This window comes from Myotis myotis, unplaced genomic scaffold, assembly GCF_014108235.1.
Source record: "Myotis myotis isolate mMyoMyo1 unplaced genomic scaffold, mMyoMyo1.p scaffold_m19_p_13, whole genome shotgun sequence".
NCBI classification, from domain to species: Eukaryota; Metazoa; Chordata; class Mammalia; order Chiroptera; family Vespertilionidae; genus Myotis; species Myotis myotis.
In genome coordinates, this window is record NW_023416317.1 from 12,356,366 (window position 1) to 12,370,563 (window position 14,198).

The following is a 14,198-nucleotide window of genomic DNA, read 5'->3' on the forward strand; positions in this document are numbered from 1 at the left end:
GCTCAGAAAACTCTATGCAGTACTAACTAGTACCAAGTGACCTCTGAAGGGAAAACCTAGCCATGTTATACTCATTGTGCCCGAGCTGAGCTGGCACCCAGTCAAAGTCAATTAAAGATGCATGTAATGACTCTCATTTCTGAAAAATATGACTTTACTTGGTTGGGGAGAAAAAAAAGTGTAAGAACTGGTGTGTAATGGGCCTCCCAGACTCAGCTGCACTGCCACAGGGATCCCTGGTGTGCAATAGGAAAAGATGTGGTCCAGTGGCTAATGGAACCAGAACAGCACAGAGAACACGTGCACTTTAATTTATTGTCCCTCTGCTGCATTTGGATTCTTTTCCCAAAGACCTTTTAATTAGAGCATTCTCAGGTGGGAATGTGTTCGCCTTTTCAATATCACACGAATAATAGGAAAAAGGCAAACACTAATCATCTTCCCCAAATTCAGCTCAGGCTTTCACCAGAGTTCATTTCATCTTCATCAGCAGTGCCATTTTCTGTCTCATATTTCAAAGAGCAATTGGAAAGCAGATATTTAATCAGAAAAGTTTGGGATTCATTTCTCGGACACCCAATCTGTCTTTGGAGGCTTTGAGACAGACAATATTGCTTCGACTACAAAAACAACTGAAGTCTGTGTCCTTGAGAAACGCTGAAGCCCAGTGAATATTCATGGGCTTTAGAAGTAGCCTGGTCTGGTTCAAATCTCAGGTCTACCATTTATTAGATGGTCGATCTTGGATGGCTTCCCAGACTCTCCAGAGCCTCAGTTTTCTCATCTGAAAATGGAGTTATCTCTCTAAATATCTATTTGTTAAAGCTGTTCTATGCATTGGTCCTAATGCAAGTGAAAAACAAAACAAAACAACTTGAGCTAACTTGGGCAAAAGGAGGGTTTTCTTATAAGAATAAAATTCAAGTCCCATAAATAGAGTGTCTGGACTTGTCTCACCCTGTGAAAGGGAGGACTATTGTAATCGAACTAAACAAACCAGATTGTCTTTGTCTCCCTTTGTGAAAACCAAGACCAGGAATGCAGCCAGATCTCAGGAAAGGTTGACTCTTGGCACAATGCTCTCTCCTCATCTCTTGTCTCCGTTTCTCTCTGTCAATGTACACCATTCTCCCTCTCCCTGTAGGTTCCTTCATTTTGCTCCAGGCTTCCCAGCAGAAGAAAACTTCACCAGAGTTCCTGAGGACAGCAGCTACATGTCTAGCCACATGAAGACAATCTCCTTGACTTCTGTTGAAGTCAATTCCAAATTTAGAAGGAAGGGATTCTGATTGGCCCAGGTTGGATAGGATGATACCCAAGCTTGGTTTAACTTGACGTGGTTGGGGCATATGGTTACACTTTATGGGAGGCTGTTCTTCAGAGCGAAGTCAGTTAAAGGGAACTGGTGACATGGAAAGCTACCCCAAAGGTATTCTCTCCAGGAGTAAGAAATGTTGGGAATTAATACAGTGGCTGGTAGAGAGTAGGCATTGAGCAAAATATACCTTGAATGTCCCAGTCACTGAGAGCATTTTATGAAATGGATTAAAATGGACCTTTCAGTTCTCATGCACACAAGTCCCTTGTTTCATGAATGGGATAATACAGTTGGTAATTTGAATGCCAGAATTTTCTTCACTGAGATGGTGACACTCATAAAGAAAGTATTCCACAGCCAAACCTGGAGATTTACAGTGTGAACTTCTGCCACACTCTCCAGATGAGGCATAGCAGGGCTGCTCTGCCAGTGCTGGAGAGAGGACCACGGCTCCTCATCATCCTGGGTGACAGTGGGGGGGCTTCGTGACCTTTTCTGGGACCACACTGCACTTATCCCAGGAAACATCTTATTTCAGACACAAGATGCTTTTGAATTAGGGGGGTCCCAACTCTCATGCATGTGAAGGGGAATAAACAAAAACCCAGCATCAACATTACATTGCTTCCTAGTTGCATATTTGATTGTCAAACCTGGCATAATAAGCCGTTTTGCTCTTTAATGAGTTGGTTTAGGATATGTTACAAATAGAGGCATTTCAAGATGGAGGGAGCTAATGGTCTGACTGACCAGTAAGGAATCCTAAGTGAGGTTGTATTCTCACAAACCTAAAGGCTCTTTCGTAAACTGTACATTCCCAAGAATCACTGGGCTGCTTCTCTGAAACCAAATGAGCAGCTCTGGGCTGGAGTCCAGGACTCTACCTGGGCATATTTCTTTGATCAACTATGACTTCCAACCAGAGCAATAATCCATCTTCTCAAGAAGTGTTTCTCACATGCCCCACTGAAGGTCCACTTTTGTTATGACTCCTCCTTTCTCCATTTAATTGCTCTTCCTCCTTCGGGCTCTTCCTAACTTCTGCCCTGTATTTCCAAAAATACTCATTTTTCATAAGCAAGGAGCCTGGAGAACATCCCTTTCTTTTTTGGCCTGGTTCTCTCCAAAATGCAGTAATATGCGTACAAGTCTACGTAGCAGAGTGTTGCCTTAAAAGTTTTCACTGAGGCACCAAGATGTGAGATCCCAAAGAGGTGCTGGAAGCCCAATGTTCAAAAGAAAGGCCTGGAGAGTGAGTCCCTCACCTGGTGAGACTATACAAGGCCCTGGGGAGTCAGGAAATATAAAGAGGGCATTTTAGGAGAGAACAGTTGATGTGCTTTAAGTCCCTACCCTACTCCTCTTCCTTGGAGAAGGAAGGAGGCTCAAGCCTGGGAGAAGGGCTTCAATGGAGAGCCTGTGTGTCCTTCACAGTGAAGGGCTAGGACACTGGATCTGACTCCAGCCTGAGCAAGTGAGTTGGTGGCAGTTCATAAAGAGGACGGCACTGTGATTGGTCACCAGGCCTAGAGGATGTCAAGGCACAAGCGTGGCAGAGAAGGGGAGAAATGAAAATCCTGCTATCCCCATTCCCAGAATACAGTTTTGAATGGAGTGACAAGTTGTCCACCCAGGACTGAAACACTTAAATAACTAAGGTCATCTGTGTACCTTTAAAGTGATCACAGAGCGTAGAGCAATCAGGAAGTCCTGAGACTGGCTGAGTTTGACCAGGAACATTGGAAAACCTGTGCCACTGACTGAATTTTAAGTGGATGGTGTAAGACAGTCACGGGTGCTCCAGGCTCTATGTCCCAGGATCCTGTCTGCTCAACTCTCTGACTGCCTCTCCAGATATTCCCATGACAATGAAAATTTTGGGAAGAATTCATAAGACAGAAACAATGTTACCGATTCATCTGGTAAACTGAGGTAACAATACCGAAATAAAGATACTTCTTTTAATTTCTTGGGACTTCTGACTCTCAGGGTTAAAAACAGAAGTTCCTGCAACAAAAGCAAACACTTGCAAAGTCAAGGAAGCCCGACTGTCCTGTGGCTGTGAACGTAAGTCACCCGCTTAGGTCTCTGGGAAATTCAAATCAAAGCATGTGACCCTCCCTGGCTAAAACACTCCCCCCCCCCCCCCAATCCCTTCCAGTTAAAAGCCCTTTAACAAGGATTATAAGGCCCTGTTTGTAAACAAGGGTGAGAGCTGCAGGTGGGCTTTTTAATTAACAGGACCACACAAGCCTGGCCCATCTCTCTATCTTCCTCTCCTGCTGCACTGAGGCTCCACAACACACCATGTGCTCCCTACTGTGGGCCTTTGCGCAGGGAGCTCCATTGTCCTTGAATGTCAACCACCCACCTATCCTTGACCCAACTTAATGCAACTCAGCTCTCGGGCCTCAGTGTAGAAACAGCTTCTTCTAGAGAGCCTTCATGGACATTCTGTGCCTCTGATGGGTACCTTCCTCTGTGCTCAGACAGCCCAATGTGGCGGCTGTGGGACCAACAACCTAACAAGGGCAAGGACCTATGCCCAGGTCTTACTCCAGCACCTCCATGGATGTTCTGGAATGTCTGTCAAGACCAGAAAGGGCCAAGTTCAGAGCATCATTGTATCAAGAATACAGTTAAAAAAATGTTGGAAGAAAACATTTTAAAACAACAGAATGTCAGAAGGTCGTGGCCGAAGGCACAGGTAAAGTAGCAGAGGTTTACCAATCCAGGTGAGGCCATGGTGTGGTCCCAGGTGTGAAAGGAAAGGCAGTATTAAGAGTGACCAGCTTCATCATCACATGGGAGTTCTGTTAGAAATTTACACTTCCAAATCCACATTTCTCCTCATGGCTCCAACCTCTCTTGCACCTGTCTATCTGTCTGTCTCTAAATGTATAGTTTCTCCTCTTTACTTATCCCCTACCGATCTGCTATTCTCTCTTTCTACTCTGTAGTCTGGCCCCCCTAGCCTCTATCTAAATGGCACAAAGACACTCTACTCTCTCCAAGTTCACATGATACATGCCAGCAACACACAAAGACTGATGAGCAGATTCTAAATTTCAATTCCATATTCATAGAAAAAAAGAACATGACTGGCCCTACTTGGAACAGATGGTCAAACATGCGCTGTAGGCAACCCAGCTCAATGGTGTCAAAGAAGAGATAATTGTGTGAGAAGGGCAGACCCTCTCAAATGTGTACTATGGCTAGGTACCTCCTAAAGGTGTGTTGAATGGAATGACAGTTAATTAGGATGCATAATTTATATTCAATTTTAAATTGCACTTTCTTCTTGAGGGCGCCTAAATTTAAGAAACAGGATAATTATAATAGTATTTTCATAAATTAAGTAGTATTAGGCTTAACCCAAGTCACAGCTAAGTGCCCAGCATAGTAGGGATTTAATAAAGACTTGTTAACTATCTATAACTCTGTTGAATTTAATTTAGCTTGATTTAGCATTTCCTATATTCAAAGTACTTGACAACAATTGCATTTCCTAATCTTTGCAGTCTTCCTGGGAACCTGAAATGCTTTAATGCTATTTTACCAGTTGATAAATTAGAAGGTATTGTTGCCCAGAGAGACCAATTTACTTGGGAGAGGAGGAAATTGCTAGTTAAGGACACCATATCAGGTCTAGACTTTGGCTTCTTCACTCTCGAGCTCTGATCTTGAAATTCAAGATACATAATCTCTTTGAGCTTCACTTTCCTATCTCTTAAACCTGGTAAATTATAATATAATTTAATAATTTAATTATAATATAATTATATTATAATATAGTTTACCATACCAAGTTTTATGAGGATTAATTGAGAATTGGGACATCTAAAGTGCTCAACCTGTTAGCTTTTAGAATAACAAAATAGCTATTATTGCACGATGTTTTACAAGATGTTAGGAAACAGTTCCTTTACTAAAGGGGAGTTCCCAGGATGTCATGACACAATGGCTTAAGAGGCTGTCTGCCCGATAGCCCCAGGGAATTGGTACTTTCTGGTCATAGATTGGCCCTTTCCCTTGGGTTTAGGACTGCTGGATCCTCCTCCCTGAGGAACAGGCCAGGCTCTGGAATGATGACTTGAAAGGCTGGAGGTCAGTTAAGAAGCCATACAAGCTGTCAAGATAGAGTATGGGAGCATTGTGTGAGCATTTGGAACAGATCCAAATAAAGGCAAGGGAAGAGGGCCCAGTGTCTAAAATCATACTGGGGTACCTGTAACATGGTGTGTGCGCTCCATGAGGCAGCAGCTGGGGTGGGGAGTTGGGGCGAGGGGCGAGGGGAGAGGTGGCACTGGGAGCTAAGGGCACCTTGGTGGGATTGAGTCCATTACGTGCTACTGATCTTAACAGTGACAGGGAACCATTTATATGCTATTATAATACTGATTGTTGATTGGATCTCTTTCACCACCAAATGGAATAACTCAAGCTCTTGTCCCATTAATGTGGCTCATGGCATAATCTTCAAGGCACCATCTTCAGAGCAGATAAGGTAACTCAGACCACAGGATCTTTGTTGTTGCATTCACATTGCGTAAAATCCTTAACTTAGTCATCAACCATGTGTGCAAAGGCATCTTTAGCCCAGCTGAATATCTTTTATTCATTCATCTATCACTTTATTTATTTCACTAACATTGTTGAGCAGACCCTGAAACCCAAATCATTGTGAATCCTACAGTCTAAGAAGAGAAATGGCTACGTGTACCATGTAGGCACATAGTGGATCTTTTATGCAGCTTAAACTTCCCACTAATTTGGGAAGTAAAAGGAGTACAAAAATATAGAAAAAAGGTGCAAAAAATACAGGAAAGTTGACAGATACAATCCATGTCTCTTTTATCAGTGCTGTCCTTGCTAAAATCTCTTGACAAAGCTACAGAGGGTCAACATATGGCCAACGCATCAACCAGAGAAGCAGGTTCAGCTCATTAGGATTCTAGATCAGCCTTCAGGCAGGAAGCTGACCCCACAGGTCAGTGGAAACAGGCAGGGGTTGATGTGATTGCCCTTCAATATTGGACCTGATTGCTCCTGTGATTGAGATTGGCCACACGGAAGGGAAGGTCAATGGTGCACCTTTGACCTAGAGATTATGCAAAAGCAGCCGCCCAGGTGAGAAGGGAATAAATGTGTTCTACAGACCTACTGCTCACAGAACATTGCTGTTTTGGGAGACAGTTTCAAAGCTGAAGTTCTCAAATCTGCCAGAGTTCACATAGCTAAATCCCAGAGGAGAGTTCATGGTCAAAGACATTCTTTATAGTGTAAAACCATATTATAAGGGGATTAACAACACTGGACAGTGGCCTTGTGATTGCCTGTCCTGGAAGAAATGATAATTGAAGCAAAACACTGCTGTTCTAAAAGTTCTTTATTCTTTCATCCAATCTCAGGCACCTACCACATAGGGGACCACTAAGATGCTCTGGATTACAGCAATGTAAGCAGTGCCCCTCCTCAAGCCGGCAAGAAGCAAATGGTCAGCAAGAATATCGCAGAGGAGATGTACTCAGTGTATACTGTGTTCCAAGGCATTAAGCTGCATTGCTGGGGTATGATGTGGACTGAGATATTTTCTCAAAAATTTTGGAGAATGGATAAACAAGATGCCTTTAAAATTAGGAATTGACAATATATTATGAGGGATCAATCTGTACTTTCTCATTCTTTTCTATTCTGGAAGAAAACCTTGTAATTTTAGACCATCCAATTGGAACAAATTCCCAGGTACTACTCACTTCTTATTTTGCAGAACCATTGCCAGTAGCATCCTAGATGTTGTTAATCACAACACATACACACAAATTTGCCTCTGTGGATACAGCACACAGCACCTCATCTGCAAGCACTCAATGAAGCAGACCATATTCTTCCCCTCAATCCAGACCTCAATGACACACATTCCATATTCTAAATCCTCAGGAAATATTTTAAAAGATAAAACTTATAAAAATAAATAAATCAACCCCAGTTGGCTTCATAGAAAGAATGAGGACTTAGCAGTTTGCACAATGGTATTTCTTTTACATGGTGAAAAAATTTGTCATTCTCTGTTCAATTAATAATGGAACATTTAAAACACACTGCCAATAAAACAGTGTTGTATACTAGTGGGAAAGGAAATGAGACAAAAAAATATGCCTGTCCCATTATTCATTTGTATTGATCTGGATGTACAACCCTATGCATCACAATTTGACAAAAGGTTAAATATTAACAGAGGAATCATTAATCTAACAACACAAATTAACACAACAATAGCTCTCCTGGTTGGCTTTATGTATATCATGGGGCTCTAGATGGACTGGGGACCAAGTCAGAATAGTGTTTAGTTCCTCTCTTTACAGATCTAACAACAAACTGGACTGAATAATATGATAAACAGTAAGAGGTTAATTGCAGATGAGATGTAAGATAAAGGGCTCTTGCTATGAAGTGTCTGACATATTAATTTTAGAGGCCTCTTACAAATGGAAACATTGAAAACAAATGAAACATCTTGCATGGGGCTTGGCACACATTTTTAAAATAATTTAAAAAATATTTTAGGTACTATAGTGTTTTTGAGAGGGAATAAATTTTTCAATGAACTTTATCAGTTCTACCAATTTAACTCAGTATATGTTTCTTCTATTAAATTCATTTTATTTAAATAAAAGTAATTTATTTAATGTGTCCTTCTAACCTTCCTTTCCACCATCCTTTAATTCATGAATCCATCCATGCTCCCAACCATGCATTCATCTGTGTACCCAAACATGCATTTATCTATGTACCCAACCATGCATTCATCTACACACCTAACCATGCATTCATCTATACATTCAAACATGCAGCCATTCACATACTTTAACATACATCTGTCCATATACCAAACCATGCATCTGTCTATGCTTCCATCCATGCATGAGCTCATGCACCCCCTATTTGTTTATCTATCCATTTGCCTTTTGGCAGCATAAGTTGTAAGTAAAAGATGTGCTGGATTTTGGAGAGATGGAGAGGCTGAAGCCTGAAGATGTTAAATGACTTATCCAAGTCACTCAACCAATGTGCAGTCTAAAATTAAAGCATTTGATTAAATTTTTAGACATTCCCATTGTTTTCCTTTCTTATAGCTTATAAATAAATGAACCATTCAGATTACGAATATTTAGAGATCACAAGATTTTAATAAATTACTAAATAAATTAAGTTCTAAGAATTGAAAGACAAAGAAGGTCAGAATTTTAAATAAAATATGTGAGACCTAACCACTATAAAAATTAGTCTTAAAGTTTATAGTAGAAGAAAACATGATCATTTTCCATAAAAATTTCTCATGGAGATAGCTAAACTCATTTGTCTGACGAGAGATGACACCTCACCTTTACTAAGTCATACAAAACAGCTCTAATCAATTCCAAAGACATGACACTGTGCAAATTTATTACATTTTTTCAATGATCCTATGGATCTTATTTTATATTGTCTTTAAAACCATTGCCCATATCAACCAAAATTGGATACTCCACACATAAAAACGCAAATACACAGACCAATATTCAGAAGAGGAGATTAGATTATCACAAAATAGACAGGTAATCAAATTTAAAGGACCATTTCTAACCTAGATTTGGCTTTGCATTTTTGTAGCACTGTTCTCATAATATCTACGTAATCTGAAGCCATTTTATTCACCAAATACAGACTCCTTGTGAAGTTAGTCGACTCTCATTCATCATTTAAGCAGCTCCTAAAAGCCCCTTCCTCCACAAACTTTTAAGGGAGACTGGATGGTTTCCTCAGGACTCATCTTTCCTGTGTCTGAAACATACCCATGATAATTTCTTTTCTCTGTATCCATAAACATGTATGGACCTTCAATGTGAAAGCCCTCCACATACCTGGGCAGGGGTCCAAGTCATTTAGATCAATTCCATAGGACCCCAAATCCTCCAGAATAAGGACCACATCAACAACATGTAGATGATGGGGAAACACAGAATTCTGGTGCATCTGTAATGCAGCAAAAGTTGCCACCTTTATTATTAAACTAGAGGCCTGATGCACGAAATTCATGCAAGGGGCTTGGCCCTTGCAGCTGTGGTGGCTTGCCTTGGCCCTCACAGCCCCAGTTTCGTCTGGAAGGTCATCCAGAAGGTCGTTTGGCTGTCCGGTCTAATTAGCGTATTACGCTTTTATTATTATAGATCACAAATAAAGAAACTGAGATTGTGTGAGCAATAGATGCACAAGGATCACAAACCACTACAAAGAAGATTTAAAAAAAAAAATTGAGGCATTTCAGAGGAGAAAACCAGTTCAATTTTCAAGCCCTGTATATTGGAGGGGAAAGTTCTGTCAGAATCTAGGTGTGCTAGCAGATACTTTTCCATCTCTAATTTATAGAGGCCTATTTTTGCTTGCCTTTTTACACTATGCAGTCCTGGCCAACTTCAAAGATTGATGCAATCTGAGATTGGTATTAGATTTAACACCATTCCAATATGGGCTTTAAGCTGAGTGAGAGAGAGTTAGACAGGAAAGGAAATAGAAAGGTAGGGAAAGATTCTATAGATGAAACTCTTGGCCTTATAGCAAACTGGATGATGATGATGATGGTGATGATGATGATGGTGATGATGATGATGGTGATGATGATTTCCTACAGAAATTTCTGGGGTGGTCCATGATGCTCTAAGATCATGCTGCTTCCCTGGTGGCATCTACATAAAGATATCATGAGGTGAAATGGATTGTAAATGTATGTGCCATCCAAACAGAATGAGAAATTCCCTAAAATCAGTGCTATTTAACAGACTGCTCCCTGTTTCTCATGCCTGGAACATTTGGGCTGTGCTAAGCAGAGAACTCAGTTACACTGGGCCAGCATCTCAGCAGTTATTTTCTTCAAGAAGCTGAGCTGCATAGTACTAGCAACCAGTGATAGAATACTGACAACGGTTTAATGATTTCTCATTTTGCCTTCAGGGGCATCATCAAACTCTTCTTGTTCTGATTCAGGAACCAAGCTTTTAAGTAAGTAGCTAAACAAAATTCTTCATACAATGAGAGAGGCAAAATAAGATTGAAAGTGATAAAATGTTGAGAAGCAATCCTCAAAACAGCATAAGAGTTAAAAATTATGACATCTCTGGTGAGCCAAAAATTAAGGTTCTGTATAAATTCTGTCTGTTATGCTGATGATTCAATGCCAATACCATTTGGTTAAAACTAAAGTAGTAATTCCAACACCATTCTTGTTAGCGTTATGCCTGGACAGTAACAAAAGACATATTAACACTAATAGCCTTTATAAGTTCCTAAATGATAGCATTAAGTTTACAATGTAGAATTCTTAATCGACATTTGAAAAATAATTTTAAAGGTAGTTTAAAATTATGGGCTGTGGAGTTCATAGGCCTGGGTTAGCACACTGACTCAGCCATATATTAGTTAGTCATCTTGTACAATTTATTTAACCTGTCAGTCAACTATAAAATGGGGATAACTGTTTCTATTTTACAGTCATTGTGTAGAGATAATAAATATACATAAGGTTCTTATTACAGTCCCAGTCATATGTTAGGCTTTCCATAAATAATAGCTATTCCTATCACTGTCTGAATCTTCAAATCTTTCCTAAATTTTCTTATAATGAAACCAAGGTTTTTAAATAACTTCAGAAGTTTTAAATTAATTCTTAATTTTTCTAGTATTATTCTAATATGCAAGCAAGAAGAGAAAGGTCTTCTAGTTGAGATGTTCTCCACCCCATACCCATTTCTTATCCTTAATATGCATCCATGGAAGAACCTGTGAGATTTGACCTATGGAGCTTCCCCCGATCTGGGTTTTGTTTGTTACACACTCATGGGCAATTAAACATGTTCCTCTGTCCTGAGTATTTCTCCCACATTGATTGTCAAACCCAAAGACTTGATCAAATCAGTTTGATCCCTTTAGCAAGACTAATGGTGGTAGTGTGTTGTTTCACCTGGAGACACATCTTGTTCTACGTGTGTGTGTGTGTGTGTGTGTGTGTGTGTGTGTGTGTGATATTAGTAGTCATTAATGCTCAAAGTCTGAATATATTATTAATTTATAATGCTAAGTTAATTCAAATTTTAGGCTACAAGAATTTTACTTCATTTTCCCGGATTACATCTGTGTGTATCCATACCTCCATTTCAGAATAAGAATACACCACCACCAATTATTATCTGAAAATAAAATGTCCTCTAATTTCCCCTGATTTTGGATGCATCATCAGATCATGTAGTTACTACTCATCATAATCTTCCCATTTTTACTCATAGATGTACACGTTGCAATACATTTAATGTCAATTGCCAGTTATATCCTGATGTCTCTAGTCATTTTGGTGATCAGAAGCTGATTCTCTAGCAGATCCCTTCTTTAAAAACCTCATGGAATGATATTCCTTGAGTCTTACATGTGGTAATTGTCTGTGCCCTTTATATGGAAAGATCCTTTTAAGTAGACACTATGCCTTCTTCATGTCTTCTTCATTTTCTTCTGGACTAAAGTGCTGCTGTCAAAAAGCCTGACGAAATCTAATATTCCTTTCCTTTCCTTTGTAAGTCATGTGTTCCTTTTGCCTAGATGCCCAAAGGAGTTTTTTCTTTTTCATTTTTTAAATTCCAGAGATTCTACTGAAATATATCTTGCTGCTAGTAGATACTGAAAAGTGTGTCGTTTCAATATGTACTTTCAATTTTATTTAAATTTCTAGAAAATTTTTCTTAATTACATGTTTTAGTATTTGCTCTGGTCCCTTGCCTCAGTTTCCTTTTCCAGGAACTCCTATTATTCATATTCTTGATCTTCTTTGCCTATCATCAGTATTTATCAATTTCATTTGAATCCTTATTTCTTCATTTATTTTTGATTTTTAAAACTTTGCTGTTTCATCTTCTATTTTTCTTAAGGCATCATTTATTATATTTAGTTACTGTTTTGTTCTTCCTAGTTTGGCCAGTCTTTCTAAAGTCATTATTTTTCTTTTTATTTCTAATTCTTCCTTGAGCTCTGCCATCTAATTTGCATTTTTCTAATTTTGATTTTTGTGTGTGTTTTTTCCACATCTTGTGTGTAATTTTCTTAATGTCTTTTAGATTGATTTCAAATAAAATGTCATAATTTTGATTTATGTTTTGAGCATTTATTTCTGGCATGCTATCATCCTCTACATAAGGATATATTCTACTATTTATCTCTCTTTTTTCTTATATTAACTTCACATCAGATTTAACATAGATAGTTTATTTTGCTCATTTCTGTATGAAATTAGTTTCCATGACGTTTTAGAAGGAAGCTTGATTCGGGGAAGGTTTTTTAAAAATTTAATTCCACAGTTACACTGTGAAGTTGAACAAAACTACTACTTAGTGTTGTATGAAGTACTTTTAACTGCTACTGAATATAGTATTAAAATACGGTGGCCTGATTTTTTGAGATTTCTTGTCTCTGTTCCTTGCTCACATGTGTGTCTGGATTTTCCTCTTCGTTTGTGTCTACCGATTCTGTCCTGTTTAATTTTTTATTCCATTCCAGGAAGCGTGTCCTTGGTGCAGAGCCCTGACTCACAGCACAGCGGGCCGTGTGTGGAGAGTTCACACAGCCAAGGCCTCTCTCCAGCACCTTCACATGCACACACTTCCCTGCTGTTAGGGATGCAGGAAACCCCTCCCAGGGTAGCTGCCACGCTACAGCTGGCCTGCCATGCGCGCCAACTAGCATACACTTTGCAGGCTGTTTGTTTTGTTCTCAGGTCTGTCAGCCCCCACGCTGCTCTTTCATCTACTTCCTCCCACACAGACGCCAACATCTGCTTGTCTTCTGAGGGCTGTGGTGAACCTTGTCACCTCCTTCCTTTCAAAGCCATGAATTTTTGTTTTGCTAACCAGATTCTCTGATGTTATGTGAAGACTTGCTGCCACTGCCCATCTTCCCTAGTCTCCTGATTCAATAGTTTTAACAAGCAGAAATGATTATTTAATTTGATTTACCATAAAGTGTGTTTTGAAAGGAAGAGAGCAAATCTGAAAGAGTGAATTTGGGTTTTTGCCAGGACACTGTGTTTCAGGAGGGCCACGCTAGTCTGAGTTTAAATGTTATCAAAATGATTATATTGGGAAACCCCAGGTGTGGAAGCAATAAAAAAAGAAAAGAAAATGTTTTTGATTATGCAGTGATATTTGCAGTTGGTCCCCTAGGCCTCTCTGTTGTCTTGATTCTATTTTCCACCTTAAACCTCAGTGGACGATATGTTTGACGAACTCAGAATGTTGAGCCTGTCCCTGGTGATCTGAATTCGAACTGAACCACAGCCAGGGAATCACCAAACCAGGGAACATCCTGTTGGCGGTGTTTGTGTTCTGGGCACTCTACTGATGTTTACAACTAGGAGTAGCTACAACTCTTCCCATAACTCTGCGTTAACTTACAAAGCACAGGTACAGTGAATTACTTTATGGGAGAAAAAGTAACTTAGGAGAAAATAAATTCCACCAGATATTTCAGTCTGTTCCATTGTAGTACAAGACTAGGCGAGCATGTGAAGAGCGGTCCTGAGATAAAAGCACGTTACTTACTTCAAAGTAACAATTTTTTAATTCAAGCTATTATTCTCAGGACTCCCAAATGAAAGATCTACAATATCTAGAGCAGTTAGTATTGACTAATTAAGATACCATCCATTTTCAACAGCTCTATGTGGCCAAATAGCATGAGTCCTCCCAGCAGATCTTTGGGCTGAACATCAGATTCCAGGATTCAGCATGTTTCCTGTCTCACCCGAGAGCTCTCACGCCCTCCCACTGTCAGGGCGAAGGCACACGGCTTCTCCTCTGCATGG